We start from the raw sequence: 17,997 nt of genomic DNA on the forward strand, positions 1-17,997 counted from the left end.
TCTTATTGGCTCATTGTTAAACTATAATTCTTTCATAATAATTATCTTAAATATCAATACATGTCTACATGATTTTTTTTGCTAGGCAACTATTTCCAAATTCTTTCTTCTTTCAAGACATGACTTTCCACATCTACAGTTCACTGAGTGTACTCTCAGATGTCTATAACGACCTGCTAAATTCTGCAATCCCACAAACTCTTCTCATAGCTCATCTTCTTTGACTTCTCTGCTGACCACACCCTCCTTCTTGTCATGTCTCCTTGGATTTCATAGCACTACCCCTTCTTTCTCTTCACCTCTTTATCCTTTCATTCTTAGTGTTCTCAACTCCTACATCCTTTCCTAACAACTCTTCTGATGTAATCCTTCCTATTCATCTTTTCCTTTTCTACTCTCTTTTCATGCTGTAACAGCCCACTACACTCTTTTCATGCTATTAGAGCCCATTTACTTCAATAAATTCTATCCCAAGAAATATATCTCCAAATTTTATCTACTAGCCAAATGTCTGTTCTAGATTTCAAGATGTAGCTTCTTGGGTGTATTACTCTAACCTGTTGCCTTCTCCTGGGTTCCTATCTTAATAGTGTCAATTTCCTCTCAATTATTTTAAAGCCAATGTCTATGTGCCTTTCTCCATGACCTTTTCCATCTGGTAAGTTGCTAAATCCTTTCAGTTTGAACTCTCCAATATCTTTCATGATAAGAAAAATATAATAGTGATAAAGACACTATCAACTACCCACATCAATACCACAATTATTGAGTGTTTATTTTGAATTCAAACTGCGCTAAGCATTTTCCTCATAGGATATCATTTAATCCCCACAATGCCATTACAGGGAAAACAATTGAAGTAAGGAAACTGAAGAGACTCAGAGAACACTTGCCCTTGATCATAAAATGGGGAAAAGGCAGATACATTATTCAAAATAAGGTGTAACTAACTCTGGTCATGAAGCCCTCTGCTCTGCAGCCGCATCCTTTCCATTCCCACTGCTAGTGACCCAGTTTGTCCTTCATCATGTCTTCTCTGAATTAATGCCAGAGCCTCCCCGCCTCTAACTGTGGCCCTTCCCTTTAACTGTTGCAACACATCTATCTTCATAAAAGCAGGGTTAAAACAATTGTTTTTCATCAGAAATCTTCTTCAAGCCCTAAAATAAATGGCAAGCTTTGGGTGTAGGTAAGATTTCCTGGGCTGAGTAGCCAAAACATTTTCCTAGTAACTCAATTTCTTTACTTATTCAAAAAACATTGATACAGTTTTTTGTATGTGTTGTGTGTGTGTGTGTGTGTGCCAGACCCTAATCCTTTACCAATATTACACAATTAATCCTCAAACAATCCATGATGGAAATGCTTTTTTCCTCCATCTTACCAAGTAAAGAATTGAGCACAAGGAAGTCAGGTCAATTGTCCTATGGCACAAAGCTAGTAGCTAGTGCCTCTGGGCATCAATCAAACCTCTGCAGTCTAGCTCCAGAGCCCATGCTCTCAGCCCTCAGGCCGCGCCGCCTCTCCATCACTTGTCTTATTGATTTAAGAGGCTGGCAAGCATGTATTTCTTCTCAGATAGATTTTAGATCCATTAAGGTATCCATCTTTACATCTTCTCCATCTTGCAATATCACAGTATCTAATACACAGAGCCTTTCAAATAATAATCTAAGATAATTTATTTATTTATTTATTTATTTATTTATTTATTTATTTATTTATTTTGAGACGGAGTCTCGCTCTATCGCCCAGGCTGGAGTGCAGTGGCGCAATCTTGGCTCACTGCAAGCTCCGCCTCCCGGGTTCACGCCATTCTCCTGCCTCAGCCTCTCCGAGTAGCTGGGACTACAGGCGCCCGCCACCACGCCCGGCTAATTTTTTGTATTTTTTTTTAGTAGAGACGGGGTTTCACCGTGGTCTCGATCTCCCGACCTCGTGATCCGCCCGCCTTGGCCTCCCAAAGTGCTGGGATTACAAGCGTGAGCCACCGCGCCCGGCCAAGATAATTTATTTTAACAATTATTTATTTATGGAACATCAGAGCTGATTTAGACCCTAGAGACACATATTCTTTTGAAGAAGGCGGAACACTTCTGCTTAAGAAAACTTACCCAGTGTGTGGATGGAACAATAATAAAAAGGAATGTAAAAATTACAATATAAGAGGACATTAGGCTAGAAATGAGGAGGGTGGTAGAATTTAAATAAGTAGGACAAGGTCACATTCGTGCTGTGAACTGAATAATAGACAGATGATCCCAAGATAAGTACTTTCTAGTCAGAGGGGAGAAATAATAAAGGTACTAAACGGGGAATAAATATGACATTTTAACATGCCTGAGAAATATAGATGATTAATGTTGCTAGACTTTGGTGAATGAGGAAGAGAGTGATACAATAAGAGGCAAAAGCTCCAAATAGACAAGATGAGATTGTTTAAGGCCTTATAAGCTATGAAAAGGAGTATTAAATTTATTTTAAGTTCAATAAAAAGCGATTGAAGAATTTTAAACAGAGGAACAAAATAATATGATTTCCTTTTTTTTTTTTTTTTTTTTTGAGACAGAGCCTTGCTCTGTCACCCAGGCTGGAGGGCAGTGACGCAACCTCGACTCATTGCAAGCTCCGCCTCCCAGGTTCACGGGATTCTCCTGCCTCAGCCTCCCGAGTAGCTGGGGCTACAGGTGCCCACCACCACGCCTGGTTAATTTTGCTTTTGTATTTTTAGTAGAGATGGGGTTTCACTGTGATAACCAGGAAGTTCTCGATCTCCTGACCTCGTGATCTGCCTGCCTCAGCCTCCCAAAGTGCTGAGATTACAGGCGTGAGCCACCGTGCCCAGCCAAATAGTATGATTTCTATTTGTGAACGATTATCTTGCTCATATGGAAAACGGATTATTCTGTTTAACAGTAGAAGCCAGAAAACCAGTAAGGAGCCTGCTCGAATGAGCCAGATAAGGGATCAGAAAATTTTCTTATAGAGAGACAGAAGATAAATATTTTATGCTTTGTGGCTATACAAATCTTTGCCAGAATAACTTAATTCTGCCATTGTAGCAGAAATACATTCACAGTAAATAAACAAATAAATGTGGTTAGTTGTTTTCCAATAAAGCTTTATTTATGGATATGGAAATTTGAATTTTACATCATTTTTGCATCATAAAACATTATTTTATCAGCCATTAAAAAATGTAAAAACTATTCTTACCTGGAGGGCCATAAAACAGCAGCCAGTGTGCTAAATTTGTCGTGTAGCCTGTAATTTGCCAACCCTTTGTCTAGATAAGAGAAGATAACTTCACCAGGTTCATGGAGATGGAGGAGTCATTTACCAACATGAGGGAGAATTGCAAATAGTAGAATAGAATGGAGGAAAGGAGATAAAAATATCAAAAATTATATTTTGGGTATATTATGATTTAATACATCCTAACTTTAAAAAATAAAAATGGTCCTGAAATTTATATGTTTCTCCCTTGAAATTGTATAGTGTTCAGAAACTCAGTTTCTTACAAGACATGCTATTTCTTTCATGAATACTGGTACTTCAGTATATCAGAAAGTTTGTCTTTATTTTAATTGGAAATCTATCTCCCTGAAACCTATGCCTTTTGATTCTGGTCCTTGTTTCTAAAACTAAGCAGACTAACTTGTATCTCTTCCATATGAGAGTATAGAAAATGTCTAAAAGCACCTATTATCTTTCTTTCTCACTTCTAGTCCTCTAGGCTAAACATACCCAGTCTTCTATACTTCATTATAAGACATGTGTCTAGAATATTTATTGACCTTCAACTGTTTTTCTTTTCTTTTAATGTCCTCCTTACAGTTGAATGTAAAATGTCACATTATATTAAATTAAATATAAACAAGACTATATAACTTCTCACTCATCTTTAATGACAAGAGGAATAAGAGCCTTCAAACAACAAGACTAAATGCAAATCAATCTATGTCAGCATCTATAAAATTCAGCTTAACTTGAATCAGGGCTCAGAGGTATAGAATATTAAGGAGTTCATTCTCAAGTCAGATGAACAAAAGTTTTTCTTCACATTTCCAAGTCACCTCCATAGCAGCCTTCCAGTCCAGCTGAAATTACTTACAAGGCCAAGTTAATATTACCACAAGCTTCAAGTCAAAATACTACCAAAGACATCTATTGAGCTGTTTCAATACATAAATCACATCTCCGCCTAGAGAAGAGTCAGAGATTATTTCTCCCCTTGGATAAAGCATTACTTCATCCAAATGAATCAAACACAAGAGGCATAAAACTCCTTTTATATCCTTCATGCCTTTCCTTTTTTATGGCATACTTTATGGTTGGGGCCTGTTTTCTATTTTTTGTTGCTTTGGATATGAAAATATGCTCTGAGGATGATCACAAAATATAGGTGAGCTCCTCTTCACAAGCTTTACTCTTGAAAGAGCATTTGAAAGTGAAAACTCAGAAATAAACAAGTAGAGCTGGCTTTCTGAATGAATAATAAACAGTCTTAATGAGTGGTGTATATTCACCATCCCCTGAAGGGAGGCACACTTAGGAAGCCGCTACATTTGTGTTCTCTTTGGCACCATTGTTGCCTTAACCCTCATGACCACCAGTGATTATTACTTGACTTCCCCTAGGAAGAGCTTCCTTTACATTTGACTTATAAAGCCAATCTTATCCAGGAACCCAATTTTATGTAGTTAATTTATTAATGATGTGGTGATTATGTAGACATCATCATAGACTCATAGTTAAATGACATCTGTAATAGCCTTCTAGAGCTGCCGTAAAAAATCAAGGCTTGAGAAACAAATCTTTATTTTTCACAGTTCCAGAGACTAGAAATCCGATATCCAAGTGTCGTCAGGTTTGGTTTCTCCTGAGGCCTCGCCCCTGGGCTTGCAGATGGCCACCTTCTCACTGTGACTTCACATTGCCTTTCCTCTGTGCATGCACACTCTGAGTGTCTCTCTCTTTATCTTCTTTTAAGGACACAAGTTATATTGAATTAGAGTCCTACCCTTATAACCTTATTTAACCTTAATAACCTCCTTAAAGATCCTGTCTCCAGATATGGTCACTTTGAGAGTTGGGCCTCAATATATAAATTTGGAGCAGACACAACCCAGTCTATAACAGCATTTAATAACATGGAAGCCACAAGCATACAGACACACATACAAAGTTATTGCTTTCTTATTGTTCAAAAAGTAAAACAATATTTTCATTTTAAGAGTTCTAAAGCAGTCATAGTACAGTTAGGAAAACAGAAAGGACTCTAGGTATTTCAAGCAAGGAGAATTTAATATATGGATCTGCACCATATGTGAAAGAAGAGCTAAGTTAAAAAGAGCACAGGGAGATATTCTGGGGATTCGAAACAACACAAAACAGCCACAACCATCTGGAATCGGAAGGATGCAAGAAGAGGTAGTTACCATAACTATATAGCAGGATTCAGAATTACACCTCTGTAGAGACCACCTGACAGAAGCAGGATGTCAAAGAATGGGACTCTCTGGTAGGGGAATATATTGGTTTATGTTACTGAAGAGGCTAAGGATAAACCCGTTTTCAATGTGGCTTTATTTTTGTTAAAGCAATGTGATCACACCCTGGTTTATCCTTCTCAACTTTTCTTTCTTGGTTTTGCTTATGATTCTTGGGTCAGCTGTAAACTCTTGGCCCTAAAATGGCAGCCAGAGGCTCCTGCGTGCTCTCTTGTTCTTATACAACATGGGAAAAGAAATAGCTTTCATCATCCATTCATTTAAAGAAAAATAGGACCTCATCCAGATAAAAACAGCTGAAGACAGGTGCCCAATCTTGAGCTCATCACTGTAATAAAAGTGATGAGATTACAATGAGTGGCTCAGGCCAATCTGGCCTAATCCTGTGGCTTGAAGTGAGTCAATTTCACTCAAAATGCATGTCTGCCATTCAATAGACAATGAGTGAAATGGAAACTAGGCAGTAATAAATATGCCTACATTATAATTTCTTTGTGAATTCAACCCTAAAACTAGGCGAAATTAATTTTCCTCCATAATATCTTATTTGTTCCTGAATAAGTGGATGAAAGTTTTATTAAGAGAATAAATGAATGAACTAATAAATCAGTTAATCATTAAATTAATATGAGTATGTTTAATGGTGTAGAAAATAGATTTGGGGAAGCTTTCAGGATTAATAGAACTTTGGTAAGGTAACAACCCATAAAGTATTACTTTGAGGATCTTCGTGCCATTATCCATCACATTAATAATTATTATAATAACATTAACTACAAGTTATTGGTAATTATTAGCTACCAGGTGGTTATTAGCTACCTACTATGTGTTTATATATCTATATTATCTACATTTCTTTTTATATATATATAACATCTACATTTTATCATCTAAATTATCTACATTTATTATCCATGAGCACAGAGATGTACAGTAACCAGCCCACAAATACCCAGCCAGAAGGTGAAAGAGCTGGAAATTGAGCCCACACATTTCAACACCACAGGACTATTGTTGACATCTATGCCAAGTTATCTGTTGTGAAACTAGTAAAATAATTGAATAAAAGTTATTCTTGATTTAAAAAAAAGTCTGGCCTTGTATTTCATTTATCATATCCTGTGGCCAAATTGTCACTTCCTAATACCAGCCAAATATTTGAAATAACCTTTTTGCATGATTGAAAATGTTCTCTATGCTAATAATTTTGTGTAGTTTCTCATCTTGAAATCTCACATTAGAATTCAGTTTTGCTGCTTTACCCACAGAATGAAGTGTAAATTCACTACTCTGGTATTTAAAATCTCCACAATTTGCCCCCAATCTACACTTTTAACTTTAGCTCTCATCATTCTCAATCACACACCTTAGATTTCAGTCTCACCTTCCAATAAATAGACCCTTTTCCATGATGTTTTATACCTCTTCCAGACAAATTCCAACTCCTAGAACTTTCTTAATTCTATGAGCTGAATATAATATGGGAATTTTTTTCAGAAGTTCTAAAGATCTTTACTTTCTTAAATACTTTTTAACAGGAAACTTTTTGACCATTTTTGAATGTATGGCATTCCTTGATGAAATGTAGGTTTCTAGGCTGCCAAGACCATAGCTTACTTAATTGTATATAATCTTCCATACCAACTCAGAGCTCAAAAATGTAACTAATAGTTTTATTAATGAGATTAAGAAAATGAGAAATAGAAATGCTAAAAAACATATATTTTATCCAGTTCTTTTAAATATCTAGATCTTAAGTCAAAGGAAGAATTACAAAATCTTATGAGAAATTCCATCATCACAAGTACCTTTTATAAAAGTAATACCTGTATAACAGATAAAAATAGAACCCAGAGTATGTAGTATATTAATGAAGAGTTCCATGTTTTTGTATGTTCAAGATTCAATGACCAATATCAACATTGTTAAACATTCGATTTACATTTTTTATTGCTTTTTACTTCCATAAACTCAGAAACATAATGGTTTTAGGGAATTCTGCATTTTCATGAGTTTGCTGCTTACTTTCTGATTAATTTCTTACAACAAATTACATATTCTGATTTTCCTTTTATCATTTTGGGAAATTTGACATGTGACTTACTCAGGCTTTCTTCTTTGTATGTAAATAAGGTAGAAATTAAGGTGTATTACCTGACACTTTTATATTGCTTATGAGTAATTTTCTATAATAAAACTTAGTTAATCAATTTTACTACTTAACTTTTATGTACAAGGGTGATGTCAAAACTCTTCAGAAAGTTTAACATTAGATCTTTTAAGTAGTTAATAATTTTGAAAGCACAAAATTTCCATCAGATGACATGGAAAGCACAGAAGTAGGGTATCAAGAGGCAAATATTGAAGTCTGCTGAATTTGACTGAAGATAGAAGAATAGAGACAGTTCTAGATCAGTGCTTTCCAACAGAACTTTTTGTGGTAATGAAAATGTCCCACATCTGTATTGTCCAATATAAGAACCATTTGCCACATATAGCTATTAAACACTTAAAGTGTGGCTAATGTTAATGAGAAAATTAATTTTAAATTTTATTTACTGTGAACCAATTTAACTTTAAATAGCCACATGTGATAAGCGGCTCCCCCACTGGGCAGTGCAAGTATGGAGTATAGCATACACAGAAGAGGTACAGATGGAGAATTGGTATTGGGAGATGCTCAGCAGCCATGTGACAGCTAAGACCACTGGATATCTCAAGTTAATATTGCAGAATAAATGTTTACTGGGAATGGGAAGATGTCAAAAACAAGTTTCCCTTACTTTACAATTGTGTCTGGACTTTCTCATCTTCGGAGGCGGTCTTAGTGTGGGGTAATGGACTGGAAGAGTTACCAAGGTTGTTATTTTATTTTATTTTATTTTGTTTTATTTTCCCAAATACCCATTCTAATCTTGGTAAATACTTGTTGAGGGAATATTTAAAGTTAGAACATTTAATTTTTTTTCCAGTGATACCTATAAGAATATACCACTGGAAAAAATGTAATTGATATAAGTAAGAGTAGAAAAATTCACAATCCATATATAAACCTTCTTTAGAAATGATAAGATATATAATTTAAATTAATGAAGAGCACAACCAAGATAAAAAATGCTTTTCTGTCTCTGCAAGTAGCTGTGCTCACATTTGTGTACACTACTCTGGCAAACTGGATTAATGTTTTCAGATATATTCTCCATTCTGCTTTTAATTTTGTAGCTATTAGTTATTAGTATAAGTGTTGTAAGTTATTAGTATAAGTGTTAATAACTTGCATATAATTTTTTTCTAGTTGCCTGACTCATTGTTGACAAGTAATTTCAGCATCAGAAATAAATGTTACTCTCACGTATTCTGTGTCTCGGTTCTATTAAGAGAGAGAGTCTTAGGACATGGTTAATGTCAATTATTCATTACTTTACTATTCCCACTAGTTCAATGGTACGATAAGAATGCCACCGATTATCATTTCGTTGATACCTATCATAATGAGAACCTGTTAAGTTAATGATGAGACAGGTGTTCATCATTTAAGGGACTCCTGAGAAGACTGCTCACTTCACCATTAATAACATCTCTGAGACATTTTCTATTTACGGATACCATAAAGACTGGGTTTCACTAGCAACTGGATCATTAAGGAGAAACTTTTTTTAAAGACTGGTTAAATTAATGCTGAAATTTTATAAAATAAATTTTAAAAGAAACCCAATTAGGTTAGTCTTCTGCAATTATTTTAAAACTTAAAAATCATAATAAAAAGCTCAAGAGTACAAGTGTACTTTAGGGTTAGGAGTGGATGTTGAAAATTTTTCAGCAATTACCAATTTAAATATAATTAAATTCTACTGAGTATCTTCTTGCTGCTGGGTGTGATCTAGAAGTTCAAGATCATCAAGGTTGGTATCTTCTGAGGTCTCTTTCCTTGGGTAGTGCATGGCGGTCTTCTCCCTGTGTCTTCACATGGTCTTTTCTCTGTGTGTGTCTACATTCTAATTTCCCCTTCTCATAAAGACACTAGTCATATTGGTTAAGGCCCAAAGTAACGACACTGTTTTAACTTAATTACCTCTTGAAAACGCTTATCTTCAAATACAGTCACATTCGGAGATATTAGGAGTTAGGACCTCAATATGAGTTTTGGGTAACATGATTCAGCCCATAACAGTAAGTATGCCTTCAAGCTGCACCCTCTAATAAAGTTAGATAAGTGTTAGACTAGAAGTGTAAGTAGGTGTAAAAGTTTTTAAGATATTTTAAATAATATAAGATACAGACATAATTAACTCCTGAATAAATGCTAGAAGTACTGTTCATAAACTGGAGATACTATTTCAGGCTGAAGTTTGGGGAAGGACATGCATGGCTTTAGGAAAGAGGTGAAAATTGATCTCAGTCTTAGAAGATTTGATTAGAACAGTTAAGAAAATAATCCAGGAGAGTGAAATGTCATTAATAATCATGGAGCTCGGAGAAAGCATAATTATAAGAAGAAGAGGCAGCAAGTTGGGATGAAGCATAATAGGAGATTATACTGGAAAGTTATTTATGCTCAAGCTGAAAATGTGGAGGCACTGAAAAGACACTCTGAGATTTACCAATTGAGCAAAAGAGAAGGTCCAAGAAAGGAACCTATTGGCATGCCTGAATTTTCAGTAGCTATCTGATTCCACAGGAAGGACTGACCATTTTCATTTCACTGTGCATCATATAAACAAGAAACTTATTATTACAGTAACTGAGAATCAGTCTAAGCCAAATATAGTATGAATTTAAATCACCAACCTCATGGGAGTAAAACTATTCCTTCCCTCAATACCCTAAGCAAAGATTTTGGTCACTCATCAAAGGCCAAGACTGAGGTAAAACCTGAGCAAGTAGGGAACTACTGAAAGTTGAATTACAGCCTGGGTGACAGAGTGAGACCCTAGTTAAAAAAAAGAAGAAAAGAAGAAGAAGGAGAAGGCGGAGAAGGAGGGAAAAGAAAGAAAAGAAAAGAAAAGAAAAGAAAAGAGAAAAGAAAAGAAACCCCATTAAATGATTCCCATGAGTATTGGAAACTAGTATAAGCAAGTATCTATTCACTTTCTAATAGCTTCGACCCTGGAAACATCTGGCTCTACATTATAAAAGGACAAATGTCTTTCAAAATATATTTTTATACTTTTCTTTCAACTACAAAAATAATTTCTAATTGAGACAACAAAATAGTTCCTAGATAGTTTTGGAAATGCACTATTGTAATACACTACTTTCACAGTTCCAATATAATTAGTTATACTCGAAATAGTGAGTTTCGTGTTTAGAATTGATATTGTATTTTATTCTTTTAACATTTGAAAAGATGGTATGGAATTTTAAACGCAGAGTAACATTAAAACCAAATCAATATGTTGCTCATGCATGGTGTACAAGGGAAATTTTTTAGTAATTCCTACCTTTTCAGATCATTAATCTTAATAATTATATTACACATGCTTTATACCTCCCTCAAAATTACTAATACAGTAACTCTTATAACTCTGAAAATTGGATGGAACACAGATTCCAGAGTGACTCAACAGGCAATTCTCAGGAGACAAATTCAGCTCTAATTTAGTCGTATAGCTTCTTGATAATAAACTAATATCGAACAGGTAAAAATGAATACCTTTACAACTACAGCCTATTTTCAAGAAGCTTTATATTATTTTATCATTGCATTGGACTTCAAACATTGAATCACCATTTATGTGTTTGTTCTGCAAATAAAAACAAATAAACTACTTGCAATATTTTCACGTCTTTAGAGTCTTCCATCAAAATATGTCCCTTTGGGACCTAATTAAAAAGCTTCTGTATAGCAAAAGAAACTATCAACAGAATGAACAGACAACCTATAGAATGAGAGAAAATATTTGCAAACTATGCATCTGACAAAGATCTAATATCCAAAATCCATAAGATACTTAAACAATTGAACAAGCAAAAAACAAATAATCCCATTAAAAAAAGAACGAAAGACACAAGAAGAGACACTTCACAAAAGAAGATATATACAATTGGCCAAGAAACATGAAAAAATCCTCCACATCACTAATCATCAGAGAGATGCAAATTGAAACCACAGTGAGATACCACCTCACATCAGTCAGAACGGCTAATATTAAAAAGTCAAAAATAACAGAAACTGGCAAGGTTGCAGAGAAAAGGGAATGCTTATACACTGCTAGCAAGAATGTAAATTAGTTCATCCACTATGGAAAGCAGTTTGGAGATTTCACAAAGAAATTAGAACTACCATTTAATCCAGCAACTCCATTACTGAGTATATACCCCCCAAAAAATCATTCTACCAGAAAGACACATGCACTTGCATGTTTAATGCAGCACCATTCACAGTAACAAAGATATGGAATCAACGTAGGTGCTCATCAATGGCACGCTGGGTTGAAAATGTGGTATATATACATCATGGAATACTACATGGCCATAAACAAGAATGAAATCATGTCTTTTGCAGCAACATGGATCCAGCTGGAGGCCATTATCCTAAGCAAATTAAAACAGCAACAGAAAACCAAATACCACATGTTCTCACTTACAAGTGGGAGCTGAACATTGGGTACTCAGGAATATAAAGATAGCAACAACAGAACCTGGAGACCTCTGGGGCCAGGCGTGAAGGGCTAAAAAACTACTGGGTACCATGTTCAGTACCACAGTGATGGGATAATACATACCCAAACCTCAGCATCACATAGTATACCCAGATAACAAACCAGCACATGTACCCCCGAATCTAAAGTGAAAGTTGGAAAACATATACATGTTCCTTTGATATCAGATAAAGTCAAACATCTCAACACACACAAAAAAACTGCATTTCACAAAGAAGGTAGGCAATTCACAGTGGTAACTCCCTTTCTTTCTACTATGTATTAGTGGTAAATATTTGGGCAAATGTAGATTTTAATAATGTATTCATTAGCACATATGTAATGTAATATTTCAAGAATTCCACCAAACACACAAAGTGTGTCTCTATAATCCCTCATCACTCCATTTCTTATATATACAGAAGTGCATGTCAAATTTTTTGGACATTTCTTTACACTTGTATTACATAAGTATTTAATATCTCTTTCCACTTCTAAAATAATGGCAAATCATTTAACCCTGCTCAGTGATTTTCTTGTCATAGTAAATTTCACTCAGGATTGTGAATCTAACACAGACAGCTCTAGTTATTTTGTTTAAAACATAAAAGGCTACTGTGGCTGTGGTTTTAATAGGCTTCCGGATTTCATATTGTAAGGAATTCCTCAGTCACAAACTTGAAATGTTCCCAATACACAGAAATGATCAATGTTTAAGATGATGGGTACTCCAAATACCTTGATTTGAACATTACATGTTCTATGCATGCAACAAAAGATACCCCCTTAAATACGTTAAATATTATGTATCAATTTTTAAAAATAAATTCTTAGGTCATGTTCTGTCTCCAAACTATATTGCCTCTTAAGTTAAAAGCATTCTGTGTCTTCGCTGAAAATCTACGAAAACAGCAAAATCAGTTTCTTAATAGATTTCAGCAATTTGATTCCCATTTCAGGATGCTCATTTCCTGGCTCTTGAAAACATTGACATATTGCAAAAAGTTAGGTTGGAAGATCCAAGTGCCAGCTATTTGCAACTTATGACACTTATCACCAAAGATGGGTGCGACCCATCTTCATTAAAAAAAACAGCCAACAAATGATTATTGGGCAATTCTCTGTTGGAAGAAATATATGTTAGGTGGTGAATGTAATGCAAAAAAAAAAAAAAAAATGCAAGTCAGGCTTCAGGAATTTGGAGACAAACACCAGGAGAAATTTGTTCTTAAACTCAGTCTTAGAAGAATGATGAAAATTTTCAGGGATGTTTTTTCCCCTTCAAGACCTATAACTGGATAGCAAACTGGATAAAGTTTATACAATTCAAAGTCTTAACTGAATCAGTATATAAATATATGGAGGAATGATGCATGTTAAAGCAACCAGAGACATTTATAACCCAAAGAGAAAGAGTCCTATTCATTAACATTACAATCTTACAGAGAAAGTCACTTAATCATATGGTAATATCCATGGCCTACACAAAAGAAAAGGAATCAGTATCAGTTCTCACTGGAAATTAATATAGTCTTTAAAATAGAAAGTAAAAGATGTAGGTGCTTAGAAAGTATTTATTACATTTAAAGGAATAAATATTGGTTTGTATATCTTTATTATATTTGGAACAAGAATGATGTTCTCTAAATCCACATATCTTGTTTAGTAACCTCTCCACTTTATCTATGCTGTTTTTATTTAATATTCACAACAAGACATTTTATAACAGTAATATATGTTGTGTGCATTTCAACTATAAAGTGTTACAATAGCTGACACTGCACACTGCATACAAATCCTCTAATAGAGTTTCAAAATTTTTCACAAACTCATCTTATTCCTTCAACAGAAGTGATCCCCAGTGAATCTCTCTCCAGCAATTGGCTTTACATCAGAAAAATTTAATTCCCTGGACAAAGGAAAGAGAACATTTGCTTTAGTATAGTATAGACTTTTTTCCCCCAGCATATCAGATTTCTCTTGCTCTTTAAAGAAATCCATTTTATCTCCACCTCCTAAAATCAATAGAAAATATATCTTTATAAATTCTATGTTTAATCCACCTGATAAATAACATGTAGTTATATAAGATTACACAGTAGTTTATGCTAATGTATTTGCCACTGTTGTTATTATCATTAGCATTTATTAGAAAATACGTTGAAAGAAGGCAAAGAGTAACAAGGAACAATGTAGACAGAAAGTAGTACTAGCATCTATTCTCAACATTTCCTTAGCATCTTTTTATAAGATTGCTTTCCTTCACCTTTTACATGCCATCTAATTCTCAACTATACAAAAGAGTCTTCATTCTGGAAGCTATCAACAATTTTGGCCCACATCAAGTTTGGCCTTCATAAAAACTGTGTCTGAGGCAATTGAACGAACAATAGCCAATACAAGTCTTTATAAATTTAACAGTTGAAAAAATAGCAGAAATGCAAGGTCAATCCGGCAGTTTATACAGACATAATTAAAAGTCACACCTGCACCCACCAATGACAAGGGCACCTCTGCAATCAAACTGTTTTCTCTGGCCAACTTCTCAATCAATTGCATGTCATTCTCTTGGAGTTATGATGCAGTCAACAGATTCATGCACAAAGACAATTGAAATGACCGAACCACCTTTTCCAAAATACAACCATTTTAGCCACACAAATAGAAAAGTAGCACGCTAAGGACCTTTTGTTTAAATTTATTTTTCAAATTGTCAAAATAAACTAAGAAAAACAAGCAGGTCTTGGCCATATTCGAGCTTAGCGTACGTTATCAAGAGGTTTTTCACAAGTGGAAACTATTCAATGGAGAACTATCATTATTCAGTGAGAGTCAAGGAGAATTGTAGCAATTGAAAGCATTCAAATAATAAAATACTTTAATTTTACTTTTAATTTCATTTCTAATGTCCTGCAAAGCCCACTTGACTTCTTCACAAGCTTTCCTTATACTAAGTTTTCTACAGAAGGTATGACTACATATTATATTTCTGCTAATCTTCGGGGCAGGAGGAGAAATTAAACTAGTGTTTTAATCAGTATATAAAAATGTTTTATCAGGCCAGGCACAGTGGCTCATGCCAGTAATCCCAGCACTTTGGGAGGTCAAGGCAGGCAGATCACCTGAGGCCACTAGTTCGAGACCAGCCTGACCAACATGGTGAAGCCCGGTCTCTACTAAAAATACAAAAATTAGCTGGGCGTGGTGGCATGCGCTTGTGGTCTCAGCTACTCAGGAGGCTGAGGCAAGAGAGTCTCTTGAACCCGGGAGGTGGAGGTTGCAGTGAGCCGAGATCACACCACTGCATTCCAGGCTGGGTGACAGAGTGAGACTCTGTCTCAAAACAAACAAACAAAAACTGTATTATCTATTATCATACAAAATAATTGTCTATTACCATACCAAAAAACTGCAAGTACCAATAGATAAATATACCCTAAAAGTCTTATTTTATATTCAGAATAGTCATGTTAAAATGGTTATCTCTACAAAATGCTATCATGTAAACAATGATATTTTTCAACAAGAAACCACAACTAATCATTGTACATCATTCCCTGCTACTGAACTAGGTGGGCCCTTGTAATGTAGTTTCAAAAATACTTCCTTGAGCCAGTTTTGAGGTCTTGGTGAAAAGTAGATCAGTTCTCCTTTTTGAGCAGCTGATAAGTTCACACAGGAACAACTTTCCATTATCCAGCTCTCACACTTCCAGGTTAGTGTAAGCCTTCCCTATTCATCCCAGGGCGAGGTAGTAAAGAAGTAAAAACAGCTCCTATCCCTGCAGCCCACAAAATTAATTAAATTCACCAACTTACATGGATGGGGTAGACCTAGCTAAACCCACCCCGCTTGCCATTCATAAGCTGCCCACTTCTGGCTCCAGTTTGCTGTGACCTCGTCCTTAACACAACTCCCAGAGTGGCCCTGCCTCATAGCCTTCTCTTACTTGAAGCAGTAAGTAGCAAACAGTTCTGCTTTTCATCTATCCAAGTGTCAGTGTGTTTGTTGTGTTATGCCATCAGAAAAAACAAAAAAAAAACTTTCTATTTTATAAAATAATCCTAGGGCACTAGAGTCCTCATGACTAATTGTCATAAATGAAAGAAATTCACTCGTGTAAAATCAATTCATTTTATTTTTTGCTTATGCGCAGGTACACATGAAGTGTGAAAAATGAATAATTTTATTAACTTCTGTAAAAATACTTTTTCACAAATGTCCATTGTTACAAAGCATTATTTGGATCCATTCTGATGTTCTCATGTTTAAATGTTAACAGTCTTCCTTCCTTTTTCCCATCTACGGCAGTAGAAAGTTTAGAAAAGATAGAAACAACCACTGACAACTTGACAACTTTTTAGTCTTTTTGGTGTTTTCTTTATGTGACATAGTTATTATCTAAATGTAGAGAGAATTTTTAATCCTGGCTCACGCTTGTAATCCCAGCACTTTGGGAGGCTGAGGCGGGCGGATCACGAGGTCAGGAGATCGAGACCACGGTGAAACCCCGTCTCTACTAAAAATACAAAAAATTAGCCGGGCGTGGTGGCGGGCGCCTGTAGTCCCAGCTACTCGGAGAGGCTGAGGCAGGAGAATGGCGTGAACCCGGGAGGCGGAGCTTGCAGTGAGCCGAGATTGCGCCACTGCACTCCAGCCTGGGCGACAGAGCGAGACTCCGTCTCAAAAAAAAAAAAAATGCTTTGCTCTTTCTACCATATTACATATTACTGTCTTTGTGTGAAAACTATAGATATAGTAAAATTGTAGGATTTAATTAATACTGAATCATATCTTCTTACCGCCATAAAGGAAGAAAATAGAAACTTAAGATAAATTGGATATTAAGCTATTATAAGAGGAGCAGAAACTGAGAGTAAAATGCAGAAACTAATAAAAGCAAATAAAATACAAATGTATGGACCCCACCCCCCACAGTGTGTTTTAATAGTAATAAAGTCATGGGGGAGAGATAGGAGATTTGTTAACGTAAAGAATGTCCACACAAGAAAGCTTTTTTGTTTACATGTATTTATTTAATTACTAAGGAGAGAAAGGAAGAGAACTAACATTTATTTGGCATCTGGAGTATTCTAGGCACTGGCTCAATGATTTCACATTTTTCTTACTCTATACAACATCACGATGTGGTAATTATTATCCCCATTTTATATACAAGGAAACAGGTTCAGAAGCACTAAAGAGTTTGCTCAAGTTTGCATATCCAGTAAAGATTATAAGCAGGATTTCCACTCCCACTTTGGATCTGAAGCTTATAATATTCATTCCCTATAGGTAAAAGAGATTCATGGCAAGAAGGTGGCTACTGATGCATAGAAGCCAGAGAAAACATTAACCCATAAATGGGTTCATTTAAATAACTAAGTATTAAAAATTGTGAAAAGAAATACTAGTTAATGAATCACAAAGAAGATATGAAATATCCAAACAAACAGAAGACACATAATATGTAGGATGGAAATGTGCATAAAATATATCAGAGTAGTTATGTCAAAAAATAAGCAGCAGGAACCTTATACTATTATACAGCTCAATTCTTAGTATTGGGGGATTACATTTATTTTAGTTTGCTTGTTTTTTTCATTCACATGCCTTGAACATTAAATTGGATAGTAGGTGAAACATGGAAATATGTAAAGTGGTCACATACAGACTAATTATTTCAGTTAATCTAATGATTAAACATGGGTCTTTTAGCACAATCTATTTTGAGACAGTTCTATAATTGGTTTCTGGAGTCACATGGATATTCAAGAGTACTACTTTAAAAGCATTATAGAAAATGTTCACTTCCAGGAAGATGGAGTGGTGAATGCATTTTT

This window comes from Hylobates moloch, unplaced genomic scaffold, assembly GCF_009828535.3.
Source record: "Hylobates moloch isolate HMO894 unplaced genomic scaffold, HMol_V3 SCAFFOLD_13, whole genome shotgun sequence".
In the NCBI taxonomy this organism is placed as follows: domain Eukaryota; kingdom Metazoa; phylum Chordata; class Mammalia; order Primates; family Hylobatidae; genus Hylobates; species Hylobates moloch.